The sequence below is a fragment of the Takifugu rubripes genome, chromosome 9 (assembly GCF_901000725.2).
Source record: "Takifugu rubripes chromosome 9, fTakRub1.2, whole genome shotgun sequence".
NCBI classification, from domain to species: Eukaryota; Metazoa; Chordata; class Actinopteri; order Tetraodontiformes; family Tetraodontidae; genus Takifugu; species Takifugu rubripes.
In genome coordinates, this window is record NC_042293.1 from 8476326 (window position 1) to 8493797 (window position 17472).

Consider the following 17472-nt stretch of genomic DNA (forward strand, 5'->3'; position numbering starts at 1 on the left):
TGCACAAAATTCAATCCCATTCCGCTGACATGGCTCACAAACGCGCAACACGCCGCAGCCGGGATGAGCTGCTATAAAAGGTGGCGCCTGTGCAATTGACTTTCTCATAAAAAGTGAGTGGGGTGGAGGGGGAGGACTTTGTGGTGCCCCAAATCCATTATAGGGAAAATGGTTCATTACTGTCCGCAGAACACGGGTGGTTTGTCGAACGCACGCGCGCAGACACACACACCTGTGGCCAGACAGAAAAGGCGACACACACCCACATTGACACAAGGGAATGAATCGTGATTAAACAGCAGGATAGCAAGTACGGGTGGCTATAAAGCATAATGAGTACTAATGGTTTTCCAATGTGTCCCTTTAACAATGAGTCTGAGTGGGTTGACTTAGGTGGAATAAGCTTTACTAAATACATGAATGTGTGTCCAGGAGAGGAAAGACGGAGACAAATTTGTGTAGGCGTTACTCTCCCAACTGTTTTGTAGCTAACGGTCAATAAAAATCACATTTGAGCCTGTAGTCCTGTCCTATTTTTCTGTACTCTGCTGTGTGTGCACGGGAAAGGTCACCTCAGTCAAACACAGAAATACAGAATGTACAGAAACAAGGACGGTGGATATGAGAGCCGTTCCACAGCAAAAGTGCCACTGCGTGCTCCATCTCAGCTTGGACATTTTAAAGCATGCACTTCAGAGTCCCTAAAAGCTTCAGATCAGACAGCAAACACCGAACCATAGCTGGTCCCAACTTTGACTCCCTGCAAGGGTGACTTCACAGCCACGGCTAAAATGGAAAGAAGCAGCTTTTAACAAGGAAGTACTGGAAGTATCTCTGCATGTCACATCATTTGTGATTGCAACCTCCACGCTTAGATTAGCACAGGTTTTGTATTTAGCAAAAGGATATAAACACCTCCTCCACTAGACACCTACACAAGGAAACAAATCAATATTCTGGCGACAGAAACTGGCTTTTAAGATCAAAACCCTTAAAAACAGACAAGATAAAAACAATTACTAGAGTTTGAGTTTCACCCAGGGAAGCATGGGTATGACAATAAAAAGGGGAGTCAAACTTCAACAAAGGATTCACTTTTAAAACTCTTCCACACTTCAAAAGACAACATTAGAGTCCCCTAAGGGCAGGGGCGAACACTTTCTAACCGAGATAATAAAGACTTCTTAGGGACAAAAAGTACAAACTGCATATGTAAGCAGAGCCCTAGAAACACCTCCCTATCTAGGGAGGAAAGAAGTCCAGTCTTAGATGTTCTAGGTTTATATTGTTCATTCTTCATTCACTGGGCCCAGTTAGAAAATAAGAAATTTCAAGACAAAATTGGCTGTTAATCTTTGAGTTTAAACATTAACAGGAACGCACGACAAGGTCGCCTGTTCCTATATGTGATGACAGGCTGTAATGGACTGAAGAACAGCTCATGGTGGGTTAATGTGGACTGTGAACTCTACACGTGCTCAAAACAGCAAAGGTAACAAATGTTATTCCATTTGTAGTTTTCTGGAACAATTTAGTGCATTTTTGGATTAAGCGTATAGCACAGGGCTATATGCTGCACTTCTCTGAGTATGACGTGGGTGTGAAGTGTAGAGAAAGACAAGAGGAAACTGACCAAAGTGGCCGTTTGCCTGAGAGCTGCAGGTTCACCTTGACCAGGTGCCTTTTTATTTCGGTGACATTTTAAGCTTTCAGCCGACAGCAGCTGTCAGAGCACATATGAGTCTGCATTGATCTGCTTTCGAGCAGGATTGACGGCCGCGTTTTAATGTTTGTGTATGTGTGCGTGTGTGTGTTAAGCGACGAGACGGCGAGACGATAAAGGGGAATATTAATCACAGAATGTAAAAGGTTAGAAACGGCAGACGCTGCTCAAAGGTGAATGGAAGATGAGTACGGAACCAGAAATTAAAAATCCATCCATTTTCTTATTCATCACCAGGGCCTTGGAGGAAGGTGGGGGTCATCTAGTGCACTGGATACCCTTGCAGATGACCTTGGAGGAAACAAATATGTTCTGGAGAGACAATCCAGCAGCAGAGATGAGAATTCTTCTCTTGTCAGTGAAGAGCAACTGCGTGGGAAGAGATAATTAATAATGTATAATAAAGGTCAGCTAGCACGTGAGAGCAATGCGACCTTTAGCATATTTATCTTGAGACCGTCAAAATGTTTCTTTTCAATCAATGACTTTTATTCATTATAGTTGCCAGTAGTGATTATTTCTTCTAAAATGGTTTTATCCTTGAAAGTTGTTGATAATCCCCAAAAAAGAGGGGGTTGCTATGGTGCTCTCCTCAGCCAAAGTATCTCTGTATACGAATGATGCTCAGCAGCTAGCATCAGAGGGCCTAATTGTATGAAAATACTCCCACGCAGTTACATTTAGTGCTAGCTTTCCTCTCCTTTGACACAAAGCTGGACAAACTGAAGACTGAGCTCGAGAATGATGTCAACCACGACTGCGGCCTGGTTTGCTGCAGCTGCCTCCACATTTGATTAAGCGGTTCTGAACATGCTTTTGCATATTGCGGCCTTCCTGCTAGCCATCTGGCCTTGACCTTTCTCACTGGCAAGGTGTGTTTTTCTGCCGTCGCCTCATTATATTTCTCTTTTTCAAACTGAAAAACCCAAGACGGCGGCTGTTTCTCGGATAACAACACAAAATACCAAAAAAACACTGTCAATACAAACACCAGTCATACTCACTAAGCTGAGCCGTCGTCCATGTAAATGAAAACCGCTACTTCAACCTGTTTTACAGTCTACTAAAAGGCTTTAGTAAGAGATTAAAAGTATGGGTGGATACAGAACGGAATGATAAGAGATCATCTTTGAGAAGAATGAGCAGATGAAGGAGAGTAAACTAGCGCTCAGCAACAGCGTGATCTGTGTAAATTACCGACAGCCTTGAATCCCTCCAATCACAGCACACTGATCTCCCCTTCTGGCCGGAGGCGGTTCTCCCTGTGAGGTTGCGCCGGTGTTCGGTGCTAATATCAAATCTATCTCTCTGTTGGGGGAACAAGATACAAATTGCTTCAAATACTGAAAAACAAGAGGGGGCAGTTGTATAAAGAGGGCGGAGGAAAAAGAGGAAGTGGAATGCTGCGAGAGTGGATTGAACCGCGAACAGGGGATAAGGACTCAGTCAACCAGTCAGTGATCAATCAGCCATTTTCCACTCGGCTAATTCACACTCTCATTTCCTCCCACGCTATATTAAAAGCAGCATATGCCGCTTATAAAGTTTAATGACCCTCAGCTTTTTACCCCCTAATCGGGCATCACATTACAAGCAATGACACAAAGAGATGGAGGGTGTTAAACTCATGGAGCAGTTCCTTAATGATACTTTTTGGCCCGATACCCTAGTACGTGTGCGCGCGCTCCTCACACAACGGAGCTGGCTAATTACGGCAAATAAACTCCGCTGATCTGTGTCATGAGTCAGTCAGTAACAAGGCAGCGTGGAGACCTGCTGTGAAACAGATGAATGGGCCCTGGCCCCGAGCTTTGCTCTCCCTGTCCTTTTAGTTCGGCTCTAACAACCCCCGTCTGAGTAGAGCGCCAGCATATTAAGACAAAAGATATAACAAGGCTTTAGAAAAAAGATAAATAGAAACAAATGGAGGCTGGTGGGGAAAATTGTGGACTGAGGAAGATTGGGAATGTGCTTTAAGTTTCTTGGACTTCACCTCACGTCGGTCGAGGTGGGACGACACGCAGCAGTTAGACGGCTTTTGACAGCTTCTGGCGTCGAGCAGGTTCGGCTGCGACCATCTCTGAAAGCAGCCAAGAAATACTCCCACAGAGCTGCGGTCAAAAGTGAGACTGTGAAGCTACAAGAGACACTGACAGGCGAATACAGTCCAAATTTCCTTCATCACCTTGGTAACACGATGAGTTTCAATGAGTGAAATTCCCAACGACAAAGCGTGTTTTCTTATGGATCAGTTTTAGGATGCAAGTCAAGTGCAGGATGATTCTAAAACCAGGAACGCATCAGCATGTTCACAATTCTCATTATAAGGAACAGCAGCCTGTAGATGTGAATACCATCTGTCAGTTTTCTGACTGGGACCTGAACAAAATCCCTGTGGCAATAGGAAGAAAAACATGTTTATTTGGATTAAAATCAATTTCACGCTCTTGGTAATCCGATAAATGATGTTTAGCATCCAACCAGCTCTCAGGTTTTTTGGATTTTTCTTTTCCCTGCTTCAGGTCTCTCCCAACTGTTGAAACTATATGTTTGATATGAATAGTTTAGAAATTCCTGCTTGATATTTATTTGTATTTTTATTTTGCAATGAGGCTGCAGAGAAAAATGATTCGTTCCCAACCTGCCAGCCGGTTTGACCAAATCAAGGCGGTCCCGCTTTTCTGTCTCCGCCCCCTTGTCCGTAGATTCTACAAACTCCACTGGCCGTCTAGATGCCTCAAGGTTATCCCCTGACTGCATTGCCATGGAGACAAGAGTCCAAAAGTGAAACAGTGCGTTCATGTTCGGTAATACGGCGCATCACGAGGGAGGCACGGCGCGAAGGACCAAAGCGGAGGGAAAGGATCCAAACGTGCTCATCCGTGGATGCACTCGTGTGTGTGTGTGTCTGTGTGTAGCGCAGCATCACGAAAGGTTAAAAGTGAACAAAGTGCAGTCAATGTAACACGGTGAGGCAGCTGTGCCAATCAAAGCAGAGCGGCTAACAAGGCAGCGCAGAGCAGCTACACAGTCCCAACTGCCAAAGCTGATGTGTCACCAGTAAAGGAATGAAGGTGCGCACGCTTCCCGACCCTCACGCTCATTAGTGCACTTGTGTAAACAAATAAACAGAGGCAGAAGTGGTGGCTCAGGTAGGCTAAGTTAACAAGCTAACACTGCACGTTAGCACTGTATTGAAACCTCTGTTGGAGCACTGTGACAATTTATCAAGAAAGAAAGTACCAGGGATGAACTTTAGAGAGTGCAAGGTGAAAACTTTGATACAACCAACTTGAAAGTATGAGAAATTAGGGGGGGGGGGGGTAGTCTTGGCAACAGAGGAAACCGCATTTTAAAGTGCTGAAAACACTGGAGACGGCACTGAACTCTGAATAGCCTCGCTCTGTACACCATCACTCTCTTTCCGTCTCCCTCACCACATCCTTCCCTCTCTCACACACGCCCGCTCTTCCTACACACCTTTAATGCTTCCTTAATTCTCTCCCCTTTCCCCCCGATCGCTCTCTGCAGACATGGCAGTGATTAATAAGAATATTGCTTCTGTGTAGAACCCTGGTGTGACGATTATCCTCCGCCGAGTATCTGATCATTGCCCTCCTGAGGAATCATTGCTTTCCTGATAACATCTGCTGTGAGCCGAAAGAGGAATGGAGGCAGAGGAATGTTGTCGAGGTTAAGATGAAGGAGTACAATGCGGAAAAAGAAAGGAAAGGAGGATGGAGGAAAGAGAAGAGCAATGGTATGAAACAGGAGGAGGAGGAGGATGGACTACTGTGGTGTGGCTTCATCGTTCGGCACCTTTTTGACAATATTGCACCTCTCTCCGTTTAATTACTCACGTATCACACCAGCTACCACAATTCAATTTAAATCAAGCGTTTCAATTGATTCATTTAATTGCAGAGTTTTGGTATCCGGCCGTGCCTTAATAAGGATATAATTGCAGAAACCTCATTATACAAGAATCTTTTTATCAGTACGAAAGGAACTGCTTCGTCAGCATTTCTCTAATGAAGGATCCAATTTTAGCGAGACTTTGCAATTAAAGACTTTACGAGGTGCTAGATGCAAATTCAATTCAACAGCACATGTTATGAGTGGGCTGAGTAAACAGGATCACTCTTTAATTAAATACGTATATAGGACGAGCACACACACACTGTTTCCACGTTAGCTATATCTTGTACTGTCTCTTTAGCCAATAATAATGCTCACATGTTCATGCTCGCATTGACCTTCAAATTGAATTAAATTAAAACCCAGACAAACAGCTGAGTCCCACAGCAGCCATACGTTAGTTATGCTGAGTGAAAATCCCTGCTGACCCTCAACCTGTCACAAAGGACGCAGGAGAAGAGAGGCAATTAATTCCAGACAAGCTGCTGCAATTGCCTGCATGTTGTTTCCCGCACCTGTCGGCCAGTTTGCATATCCTTGTTTGCCGTAAATTATTCAAGCATGTTCCTTTAAGGCTGTCCTCCCGCCACCGCGGAAGCACGCTGAAAGAGAAGAGCCTCCCCCCTGTCATGGGTGTCCATGACGATGGCTGGAGTTGGAAAGAAAAATGAGACGGATGTACAGTATATCAACCCCACAGGATGTAAAGGAGAAGTCTGCTCCTCTGTGAGCCTATAACCAGTATTAATCTGTGTATTGTGTACAAAAAGATTGATCATTAATCACTCCAAACTCTTATAGCATTCACATATGACCAGAATTTAAACAGATATATCAGATTTGGAGGCATATCACCATGTAATTCCCATGCACTGTCACTATTGTTGTAGTTAGCATTAGCTGTAAGTCACGCAGCGAGTGTATGGGGAGATGACAAGAATGAGGGTGGACCATCAGGAAATCAATGCAGCCAACTGGGCTCCAGTGTGGAAACCACAATGGAACTGGACACTGATGCGGGATGAAAGTGAGCTACAGCGGGTCTGAAGTGTGTCAGGTCTCTGTGCACGACAGTCGGTAGGCAGGGACAGAGGGCAGGGGAAAGCAATAAAAATGGAGCGAGAAACTGGAATCTAGTTTGCTTTTTTCTACCATCTTTGTGTTTGTTTAGTACGCTAAAGCTAATAACCTCTTCTCTCAGTATATCAGAGTTTGTGCATCCACCTTTCAAAAGGACGGGGTGCTTAAATCCATCGCCCAGGGCAACCATCCTGACAGGTGAGGGCCAGAGGCAGAGAGACACCCTGTTGCTGAGGTGAGCCTGTGTTAACCTGAGAATCCCCCCCGCCTTCTCTTCTTCAACTGCTGCATTTTCTTCCCCTTGTTTCTGCGTGGTTGTGGTCTGTATCGCTCACATTTCTACCTGAGCATAACCCCGTGGCTGTTACTTCTTCGGGTTGTGCAATCCAAATCCAAACTCCCACCAATCCGGTACAACCAGGTCATTTAGTAATGACGGCTTCAATCTCCGGCTGCACCATCAGCATTCAAGCTGCAGTGCATCTGTAGAATAGAGCATTTGTGTGGTCGTTCCTTTGCCGAGTCAATGACTGGATGGTCACATCGGTGAGCTTCAGGGCAAAAACAATCCAGGCAGTAATTAAACCTCTGAAAATCTTTGGAATACTCCCTCTGGGGTATGTCCATTTCTGTTATGATAGTTAATTCCAGATGTGAAATGAGGTTTCATTTTTAATTTTATCTGTAATATGCATAATTCAAATTTCATACTAAGTCATTAACTTAAGACTGGTTTGGCCTTCTCCTTGCTTTAGTGTCAATTACTATTCCTGCCTCACAATGTTCCAGCCTTGCCCATATTTACAAGTAAATATATCTGCAGCTTCTACAAAATGGCCACCGGGTCTGAGCGAGGCCTCTTCTACATCTCTCACGTCTGCTTTGCCCAGCAGGCACAAGCCTGGGCCCCCAGACTCTTCCTGACATGTAGCCCTGCGGTGATGTTTCCAGGCAGTATTGTTGCGTAATCGCCAATAAAGCTGATTCCAGAGTTAAATTGAATAAAGTCCAGCTCGTGTCAGCTGTGTCTCATCCGTTCTGTTTATCTGTGGGTGATAAGGCAGCAGCCCGGCTGAAGGATGCTTTGGCGTCGCAGCGTGTTGTTTGTTTTCAGATGATTTGCAGGAATCTTATGTTTTTTTCATGCCGACTGGATAACTGAGGGACGATTTACGGTTCGCCACGGTTTAGCTGCCCAGGGCAAACGTCAAGTGGCACGAAGCTGAACTGCCTCTAACAGGAGCTTAACTTGTCATACGTGAAGAACTGTTTGGTGTTTGGATAATCTAATTTGGCCCGACATGAGTTTGTGAGTGCGTGGTGTGTGTCCTGTGATGGCCTGTTCACATGTCCAGGGTAGGAGCAGCGTGACAGGTCATGAACCCAAATGGGATATCAGCAGCAGCATCTCTTCTCTGTTTTCAAGTATTTGAAGTTATTTCACTTATTTATTGATCGAATGCGCTTTAATGGGCATTAGTCCAGCTTAACAGCTCTCTACAGCCTGATCAGTATGTGAGTCAAAGGTCCGCTCGGATGTTCAGAACGTGGGGAGACGGAGGACACTGCTGAGGACAACGCTGAGGAGGCTGAGTGAAATCCTGCTATCTGGAACAAATGCACCGTAGACAGAAGGCATTCCACTGTAACTGCAGACAGCATGGTCGTGTGGGAGGCTTGAGGACGTGCAGACGGCGCTAGCGTCACTCTGCCATCAAAATTGCTATACTAACAGGGACACGGAGAACGGGGTGTGCGGAGAAGAGAGAGGAATGAGAAGAGATGGACAGCAAAACCCGAGAAGAGCCTGAAGAGGAGCTGACAATGGCTGAAACAGTACCAGGAATACTGTGTTTACTGATTACACTGAGGCTAATACCCCTCTCTTCTCAGGATACCAGAGGCTGGGCATCCACAATGCAGGAGGATGCATCACCCAGGGCAACCATCCTGACATGAGAGGCCCAGAGGCACAGAAGCCCCTAGTTACTGAAGTGCGAAGCAGAAAAACAAGCTCCTGAGTCTTGAGCTTGTTTAAACCTGAAAATCTCACCCTGTTTTCAACCGTTGCTTCGTTTCCTGTCTTATATTTGCATGTCTGTGGTCCTTAATGCTCATATTTCCACTTTTGCTTCACCCTGAGGCTCCTGCTCCTGAGGTAGGTTTTACCTGTGGAGCTGTAAAAGCATTTGTTAATTTGTTGAATGAGGGAGAAGGTTGAACACAGAGACCCGACCAGAGGAAGGACACAAAGTAGCAGTTTGAAATGAGAGCAGGTCGTAGCTAAAATACTAATAACCTCTTGGCAATAGTTGAAATAGTGCCTCTGGATTCAGGTTGGCCTTAATCAAACCACGACACACACAAACACACGTACACACACACCCACCCACCCACCCACACACAAACACACATGTGTGTTTGTGTTTATCCACCAGAGCTCTGTTTCATTCAGAGCCATTTCTCCTTCCCTAATACCTTCACGGTAGCTGGTGATAAGGAATAGACACTCCTCTCTGGACAACATCTCATTTGTGGAAAGGAAATTGGAAAGAAGCAGAGAACGGAGGAGAGTGCGGGGAGGTGAAGACAGCAGATGACGGGTAAAAAGGGCTAGATGGAGACCAGCAGGATGGCAGCAGACAAACAAATGTTTACTGGAGCACAGATAAGCTCAGTCAACATCGTTACCGTGGCGAGATGTGGGTGGATAAGCAGAGGAAGGAGAAGAGGGAAATATAAGAGGGTGGACAAAGACGGGCACAAGGACATGTTTGGGGGGAATATTTTACCAAAAAATGTCATACAGAGAGCCTGATGGTGCCGAAACACAAGAGACCTCGATGGGAAGAGATGCCCCAACAGCAACCGGGGTCAAAGCAAGCGAAAACAAGCATCAATGAGGAATGCAGAGAGGCAAAAAAACATGATTGTTATCATTCAGGACAACAGGCCAGCAGCGCTCACACTCTGGCCCTCTTCAGCATTATTACTCATAACACAAACCAAATTACTTTGGGCTGTCAGGGGACGTGAGTAACACCAAAAGACAGGCAGGAGCACGCCGGCCGCAGGAAACCGTGGCGGGATTCGGTAAAAATCTCACACATCAGCGTCTCAAACACACGTGCATGAAGTGACAATAGAACGCTAAAGTGGGACTGAAAACAAGCACTCGAACACAGACAAAAAAGTGAAAGTTGTTTTGTTCCTTCAAATCATAGAAGGTGTGAGTTGCTAGTCTGGAGTCTACAAAATAAGATGACATTCTTTTGTGTGCAGCTAACTGGATAAAATTACATTTTCTTCCACAACTATAAACCCTGGAGAATTCCCCCAGTAAATCTAGCATGAATGCATATAAACAAACACCATTTCCATCTTTAGCAGCCTCCACCCATCTGTTCTTGCACAGTGAAGCATTCATCACTGGGACTAATGGTGGGGCGCTACTGTCAAGCGTGCTCTTCACTCTGGCTGAATGGAGAACCTCCTCACCACCCCTGACCATGCTAATGTTTGACAACAGAAACCAGGTCAACTTCTCAGGAGATGGATCAGGCGCACAGGTTCGGCGATGCGCGCATGCACGGCCATTCGTGCCCAAAATCTGCACACGCGTGCACAATGAGAGGGTGGCAAAACGATTCCTCCTGGTAATTTCTCGTCATGCACGACTGACCCTTTAGTGAAGCTCCCGCCCTCTCGCGATGCCTTCACTGTAAAAACGAGAGCGGGGACATCTTAATGAAATGAACTCAGACAATCAAGAAGAGGAGATTGACTATTATTATCAGATGGCTCTACAGCATGATTACCGGCCGAGGCTGCCAATTACCACGCAGCCACAATTGCCAGGACTGGATGATTCCCCAGCCTGAAGTAGAACAACATCTCCAGATGTTCACAGCAAAGTGAAATGGGTGATTTTTGAGGGAACACAAATTTGACTATCCAGTCAAATCTGTTCAGGCAGGCTAAAACGTGCTATTATTCTTTATAAAAAACACCCAACAAAACCATGCAAACAGCATGTAGGACACAGCTCTCCTCCCAGGCAGAGCGAAAAATCTCGGAACGTCGTGTTTCTATTCACAAACACTCAAAAGAGGCTTTGGAGAGAGCCCTTGGAGGTTCAGTCTAATCCTGCTCCAACTCTCACGGTGCCACTCAAACCTATTGTGCAGCCATGAACAGCGCGGGCAATCACCATGGATGGGTTCAACGGTCAGAGGAAGAAAAAAGTTAGTGGTAGACTACTGCAGCTTCCAAAAAAATTGTTATACTGAGTTTCAGCACGACGCTGATTATTCCAGAATTTCATGCGGTCTTCGTGACAAGAATCTTGGAAATCAGCCGTTTCATTTCCAGCGTGGTTCTGAAAGTGAGTGCAATGTCATTGGAAAGTCACAGCACAGTTCACAAAGGCAAAATCAAGGATTATAGTGAAGATGGTGAGAAGAAGAAGGACAGAGGAGGAAAAAGCATCTTCACATTAGGTTTGGGACCAGAATGGGGCAAATCTCCTGTCATCACAGTTCAAAGAGCCACTATCAACCCCCCTGACAACAGGCTCATGAAGGAGGGAAGGATAAATGATAGAGGCTGGTAGAAAAGAAAAGAGAAGAGACAGAGCCGAGCCCCTGAGGCTTCCAGTCTAGACTTTAAAAACCTTACACCTTCGTAATCATTCATTTCAGCCAGTGTGTGTAAGTGCGTGTGTGTCTGTGTGTGTGTGATAGAGAGAGAGAGAACGATCAACATTACAGATGGGCCCAGCGCCACCGTGGTTCAAGTGACTGTAACAGGCGCCGGGCAGATATCAACCCCCCCTTATCTGTATACTGCGATCCTGCAGTGCTTCTTAGCATGCAGTTATTGTTGACTGTAAAGGGACACATCTGTGTTCTATCTCTGGAAGATCACACGCCTTCACGCGGGCCTGAAGTGTGCGGGATTTCATTAAAGGCCTGACTCATCTGAAATGTTGTTCAAAGCCGCTGTTTTCCACGCCACCCATGTCGAACCCGGAGCAAGGCGAGATGCGCAAAAACAAGTCTCATATCTTTCAAAGAAGGCACGAAGGGAACCGAGCATGTAGGAATGTCACTCCGCTTGGTTTTTCCAGTGAGATTTGCCGATAGTGGAATTCTCAAGGGCGGTCTGACGGTTCGGCTGCTGAAAAAAATAAAACATCGGCTTTCCATAGTGTTCAAAAAGTCCGTGGGAGTATTAGTAACACCGAAGGGCCGAGAGAGTGAAGCAACAGGAAGCTTCCCTGAACAGACTAATAGGAAAATACCCAAACGTTTGCTCCGCTCCATCATCAACCTTCATCTGCCTGCAAACATCTGCTAATCAATTTGTCAGCCCCCCTCTGTGCCCTAATCAATAAGGCAGCGCACTATTAAATATATACACAGTAGGACAGGAACATTGACTCAGTGTGTGCACCAATAATATACATCTATATATTAAAATAGGGGTCAGCATCTTTTTTTTTTCCATCAGCAGCACAAAGGATGAAGCTAAAAACCTCCAGGCCCGAGGGAAAGGAAGCACAAGTGGGCACTGTCACTGTGCGCTCCCTGTGCTCCTCCCTCATTACATCATCTGTTCTTCCTTCCTCTCCCACACCCGCCATGACGCGTTTTCCACGCCACCCGATGTGAGCGAGTGTGGGATGGCGGCACGGGGGCCAGAGGGCATACCCAGAGGGGAAATCAGAGGTCCAACTCTTTGCGCGTTTCAATATCGCGCTCGCACGCCCACCAGCGGATGCCAAAGCGCTTGTGTTCGGAGCCAAGGTGTGAGTCACGGCTCCGCTGAGGACCAGACACACTCGGAGACGCACGTCTCGGTGCAAAGCTGAAGGAAAACTAGGAATTGAGCCGTAAAAGAAGCGGACAAACAGATCTGCTCCGCGGCGGGGTTTCAGCGGGGATCTGGGCGAGGGTCGGAATTAAATGGCATCAAAAGAGCAAACAAAGCCGCATGTGACCCAATGTAGCAGGTGTGTGAGGAATTAAGGGTTCCATGTCCCAAAATGAGTCAGGAACCCAGATTTGAAACTGGCAGTTGTCAGGATGTCATCCGGAGTGTCGTCAGGGTGCAGTTCTTCTGGGATTCTGCTGCTCCTCGGCTTGGAAAACCATCAAGGGCAAAGAACGGTGACTCACGAAACTGGATTACGACTTCAGGAAAACTCTGTTTCCCAAACTGAAAGTCAAATGCTCCAGATGTAACGAGAACAAAACTGTCATAACCTCTGGTCCAGAATCAAAACACGCCTTGCACACTGCCGAACATCTGCGAGCGCGTCACCGTAACAGGAGGTGCTTTTTTGTTGCACAGTGAGTGTTCAGTGTTTAATTAGCGCCTTGCTTTGCACTGAAACAACAAAAAGACGAACAGCAAGCAAAAACACTGATGTCATTTATAAAAAAAAATCTCAGAAACAACAACGCACGTATCTACGTATGCACGCGGTAATCCAATTAAACGGATTCTCGGGTGGACTCGCGTCCCGACGTCTTAGCTCGCAGATGGCTGTGGGAGAAATGCTAGTTAGCGCATGACTGCACGCTCGCGCATCCATACAGCATCTCAACCGCGCTGGGGGCTACATGTATCTCTCAGGCCCTAAAGACCTCTGACACCCTAATCAGCCTCAACTCTCAATTAGTGAAATCAGAGACATTTAAAGAGGAAACACTGCAGGGAATCATGGGAGAGAAGAGAGCAGCCGTGGAGCACGGTTTTAAAAAGAAGGAGCTGGAGGGGTGTCTTTCGCCGGTGGTTCCTTTTTAAAAGCTTTAAAGACTCAACGCCTTTCATGTTTTTCTTACTGAGATCCGGACAGAACAACAAATTAACCAGTTCATCATTTGTGGGTTTTAAAGCAACAAGCAGTTGGAGACTACACTCAAACACTAAAGGCTTGATTTGACAGTTACACAGGCGATACACGACAACTGTTCAAATTCACATTAATAGGCTTATAAATCAACCGACCAAAAGTGGAAAATTAATGTGACCCACAGAATAATATTAAAATGTATCATTTTTAAATAATTTTTCTCTCATCTGACGTCGCCTGAAAATTCCTATTTTCACACGTTATTTGACCGTCCTCTCAGTTCTGTCACCAGCTTTTGTATTTTAAATTAGGAACACATTGTAAGAACTTTCTTTGATCAAACATGACTCACTCCTGATGAGCCCAGTGTACTTTCAGTGTTCCGTTCCCATTTTTGGATGAAAATAGTGTCAGAAAATGTCATCAGCTTGTAACCACCCCTTCACAACTTTAACAACACACCTTTCACTGATATAAATTTATTAACTACTCGCCTGGCATGAAAGCAGGTTAATTCATCTGCTAAGAGGCTCGTGGAGTACAGGAATCTCTACGTTTAAATTGATATGGATCATCGTACCGGAACATGGTGCCAAACTCAGCTGCCACTCAACGCGTTGACCTGTGGACGGGAAGGTGAGCCAGCAGGAAGGTGACACAAAGCAGGCTTCAAAAAGTTCCAGTCATTTATGGAAGAGCTTACACACACACACACACACACACACAAAACCTACAGAGTAACAAAGGCCTCATATATAAATCTTCTCGCTCAGACTACAGTAATGTGTATAACGTGTGCTCCTTTTATGGTAGCGCTTCTACTCGCCTGGCATCATTGGGGCCCTTTCAAAGCACTTCTGGCTGCAGTCTGGACAGCAGATAAGGTATGTGCACATTTGGAGACAATTACAACCATGTTGCCTCTCTGGTTGCAGCTTATCAGTCCTGATATTTCCTAAATGGATGCACCGACCGCAAAGCTAGGATGGCGATGCCGTTAGGGCAATATGGCCGACATATGGCAGCGTACAGTATGACTGGTTGTTGAGCAGCCAGGGTTTTTTTTAACAGTGTTCATGAGGGACATGCAAATAATCTAAGTCTGATTTTAAGTGCACATCTGGATTATTTTTTATTTAAGAGAAATGTAGTGGGGACGTGAACGTCGTCCAGCATCGGACATTCAGCTGACTGTATCAGATAGCTACAGATGGGGGTGGGGGGAGTGGGCGCGCTTTTTCTCTGAAAACACACTTTTCGTGGAAGGAAATAAAGCCCAGTGTCATGTGGTTTCATGGGTTTATAAGGTTTAGAATATGCAGGGTCTAAATTGAGGCTGATTTGTAAAAATCTCTCAGGCAAAATGGAATTTGATGATATTCGCTATCCCATTTGTCATGTCTCCTGCACCAATTCTCCTCACAGCCGGAACTCCCAGAGTCAGGTTCAAAGTGTGTGTGTGCGCGTCCGCGTGCGCGCGGAGTCTAGCCGCAGGTGGGGACCGCCACAACTTCAGGAGGAATGCATCCATAGCAGCGAAATAGAAATCCCTCACAGCATATAAATGAGGAAAAAGTGCACACACCTGTAACATTTTCACCGTGCCGTGCACGCTAAGAGCTGACAGACAGATGTGGAAATGCCCACAGCTGCCTGTCAAATGATGATGGATGCCCCGAATGTGTGAGATGATACCCACAAATAATGCTATACCCTTTAATTTGGCTCATAAATATTTTATTCCTGGTAAAGGTCGACATGGTTGAATGTGTAAAGAAATCCAGAAAATGTGGGTTGTGATGTCCCCAGTTTAGCCAGCTGAGGAGCCAATCAGTGATACCGGTGTCACGGCCACGGCTGCCCCTCATCTGGCCATGAAACATTTCTGAAAAATGTGTGACTGTGACCTTCTGCTCTGCTTTTTTCCTGAGCTGATAAGAGATTTTGCCTTCATAAATCTTTAACATCTTCACCACGTGGGCTCACACCCTTTCTGTGTGCTCTGCATGTTCCCACCTGTCTGTGCGAGTTTTCTCCAGCTAGTCCGGTTTCCTCCTACGGACCAGAATCATACACACTAGGCTGATTCAGAAACTGACCTCATGGGTGTGTGTGCTCTGTGATGGACTGGTGACCTGTCCAGGGTCAATTCCTGCCTCTCACCCACCCATACACTCTGTAATCAACACTCCCTGTAATCCTGATAGATGGGCAGCGGCTGCAGCGTTAGTGGAGATGCTGCTCGGACCTCATGCTGGTCCCTGACATGGACTTCTCTATAAATCCGACACGCTAATGCAACCTACAGCTTTGGCCAGTGCACAGCATCGATCTGGTCTTTACAGATCTCAAACGATGTTGAGATTGTGTTTCAACGCCACAAATGTGAGATGGAGTTAGGGTTGGGGGGTCAAACCAGGCTGTAAAACCAGGCTGTAAAATTCCCACAGTATAACAAGTTAAAGGCTTACACTAACAGACGAGTGATAAACTCAATTTTAACTCTGATTTACTGGCTCCATCAGGCGTAGTTATAAAATTCTCTTTTTCACTTTTGCTTGTAAAAGTAGAGCTTGAGGCTCTGGTTGGAGACTGAGCTGAGTAGCAGGGTTCTGGGCTCAAGCTGCAGACAATATTTGGAAGGTGTGCTGCTAGCAGGGGGGAGGTGCCTGCACGACACTTGGGTGCACAAACAGGAGCGACCAAGTAGGAGGGAAAAAATCTAAAGCAGAATCCGACAGTCTGACAGGTGAACAACAAACCCGACCTCTCAAAAACATCCACGGCAGGTAGATACCGCAGTCTGCTCCACATCAATCGTAGAATTTCAAGCGGTTTTCTTAGTTAAATTTGAACATCACGGACGAATGTTTGCCGCTAACATGTCTAATGCTATTTATCTCTCCATCACTCATCAACTTTTTTTCCATCCCTGCACACTAAAACAGACAAACTGTCCTTTAATGACAGACCTGCTGCTGTTCACGACGGGTGGAAACATGTTTATGACATGTGAAAATTAGCATTTGGAGACGCTGGTATTTCAACACTTAAGTACAGCAATTCCACAACTGTTGCCTTGGCAACTTGGTGTTTAAACACACAACATACGGATGCTACAGATTGTACCTGCTTGATAATTTGCTTGTTTTTGTCCTAGTTTACAGCCTACAAGTTCTAACATCCCTGTTTTATTATTTGATACAGCTGACTGCCCCAGAATTGTAAATAAAGAAACCAAATAAGACAGAAGTGCAGTAAAATAAAAAGAACTATCTATAGTGTCACATGCTCGTTGAGTCTACTCGAATCACTGAACTTTCTGTGACAGCTAAAGTAATAAACTTCCTTTGCCTGCAACCTTCCCAGCAGTCACCAAAAATAAATGAAAAGCTGTCAGTAAAAGTCGCAGAAAATATTTCAAACACAACGAAACTCAATACGCAATTTCACAGATAAAACCATTTACAGTCATGGCGGTATTGTGCGGATAAGGTCGCGGAACGAAGAGAACAAACACCCAACGTATATACGGCAGGGTGAATACCAAAAGAGTGAACTATAGAGAAATATCGTGCGTTTGGTGTAGGAATTCACCGCACGTCGGCTGAGGAACTCTCAAAGCAAGTATGCACAGTTGTACAAACACAAACAGTGCTGCAAAATAAACGGGAGCCTTTCTTCCCCTCACGATCGGTCACAACGGGGAAAACAGGAATGTGACGATCTATAGAGCGCAAACGCAGCTCTCATGCTAATCAGGCTGGCGAGCGGGACTTTGAGATGCTAAACAAGAGGAAGACGAGGTGCATACTCCTCCCTTCATCCAGTGATGAAGGTGACTGGCAGGATTTAGCTGTTTTTGAGCCTTATCCAAGTGAGAGCAAAGACT

General features: G+C 45.6%; 1 protein-coding gene across 2 annotated transcripts in view; it reads right to left on the reverse strand.

Moving 5' to 3' along the window:
• b4galnt4a (beta-1,4-N-acetyl-galactosaminyl transferase 4a) overlaps positions 1-17472 on the reverse strand; it is a 79538-nt gene that overhangs the window by 55706 nt on the left and 6360 nt on the right. The window lies entirely within an intron of this gene.